Source organism: Aplysia californica, unplaced genomic scaffold (genome assembly GCF_000002075.1).
Source record: "Aplysia californica isolate F4 #8 unplaced genomic scaffold, AplCal3.0 scaffold00971, whole genome shotgun sequence".
Classification (NCBI taxonomy): Eukaryota; Metazoa; Mollusca; class Gastropoda; order Aplysiida; family Aplysiidae; genus Aplysia; species Aplysia californica.
This window is the reverse complement of record NW_004798241.1, coordinates 225617-227078: the sequence shown is the minus strand read 5'-3', so window position 1 is coordinate 227078 and position 1462 is coordinate 225617. Positions and strand designations below refer to the sequence as shown.

Below are 1462 nucleotides of genomic sequence, written 5' to 3'. Positions count from 1 at the left end.
AGGTAGAAAGAAAGACAGAAAGAAAGAAAGACAGAACGAAAGACAGAACGAAAGACAGAAAGAAAGAAAGAAAGAAAGAAAGAGAGAGAGAGAGAGAGAAAGAAAGAAAAACAGGTTTGGTTTTGTTAAAGGCCGTGAAGGAATTACATGTACATGTATGTTGAATTCAGTCGTATTGTGCCACAATGGTAGCTTTTGCCTCATGCATGCAGGAACATAAGTCTAGTTGGCCTTGACTCAATCAGATGCATCCGATTGGCAGTGTGCACTGCACTAGCCTATTGCGTATATACACATGTACTTATTAATATTATCGGCCTATGACATAATGAGATCCTACTCCAAGTTCTGTCTCATGATTCAGTTCTCCGCCACGAGAGCGCCAGGCGGCTCTATAGCTCAGTTGGTTAGAGCGTCTGCCTAGTAAGCAGAAGGTCGAGGGTTCGAATCCCCCTGGAGCCTTTTTTTTTTAACTTGCATTTCACAACCGGTACTCGGATATACTGTGAAAAATGTTCGTCCATTTTAATAATAATTCATTTAATAGTTTGTAACTTTCTTTAAACAGTATCTCTTTTGGCTTTTTAAAATTCGAAATAATTATTAATTAATAGTCTCAAATCTTTTCCCTCTTTGTAAATTTTGCAAACAGACAAATCAATAATTAAAACCAAAAAAAAAGATTACGAAGACAAATATAGAAGCCTAACAAACGATAAAAATTAACTTTTGGTGGAATTTTTACATTTAACTCCATTATAAGCCATTTAGACTGCGCTTATATTTTTCCTTTGGAGGAAGTACCCACACTAGAATCGAACTCACGTCTTCTGTTTGCGACAGTGAAGCACTTACGTTAATGGCTGCACCAGTGACACTGGTCCCGTGTCTTGTACTTAGACTAGTTAGACCAGTGCTTGCCAACTTTTTTATTGCCAAAGCCACTTTTGTCACATTTAAGAGGCGAACATTTTCGTTCCATACCGCCCACCTCCATATTATTGTATTTTCATTGAGTCTGAGTAAAGGGAGGCACATCGACACCATAGCGGTCCTTTATTGCATGGCAAGAAAAGAGTACGACAGAAAGACAGAATCAAAAGAAGGAAACACAAAGAAGCTGGACTGACCTACCTCTTGTATTTCATTGCGGGGCATTAAATTCCCCCGTTTGATTCCCCCCACCCACCACCCACCACCACATTTACCACATGGCCCACATGTGGGCGATATTGCCCCAGATTAGCAAGCACTGGCGTGAGCTGGTATCCTTTTTTATCCGTGTGTGTCCCTGATGTCTTTCCTTGATTAAGCAGTTTGCTCGTTAGCGGTGTGGCTTTTCGCCTGCACACTCCTTTGAGAGGAGGAGGAAGAGAAGGAGGAAGGGGAGGAGTAGCAGAAGAAGAAGGAGAAGAAGAAGAAGAAGAAGAAGAAGAAGAAGAAGAAGAAGAAGAAGAAGAAG

The 1462-nt window shown here is 40.7% G+C and overlaps 1 non-coding gene across 1 annotated transcript; it reads left to right on the top strand.

The window, feature by feature from the left end:
- Positions 1 to 388: 388 nt before the first annotated feature.
- TRNAT-AGU lies at positions 389 to 462 on the top strand. Its single transcript has one exon. It is a non-coding gene; the product is annotated as a tRNA-Thr (tRNA).
- Positions 463 to 1462: the final 1000 nt, after the last annotated feature.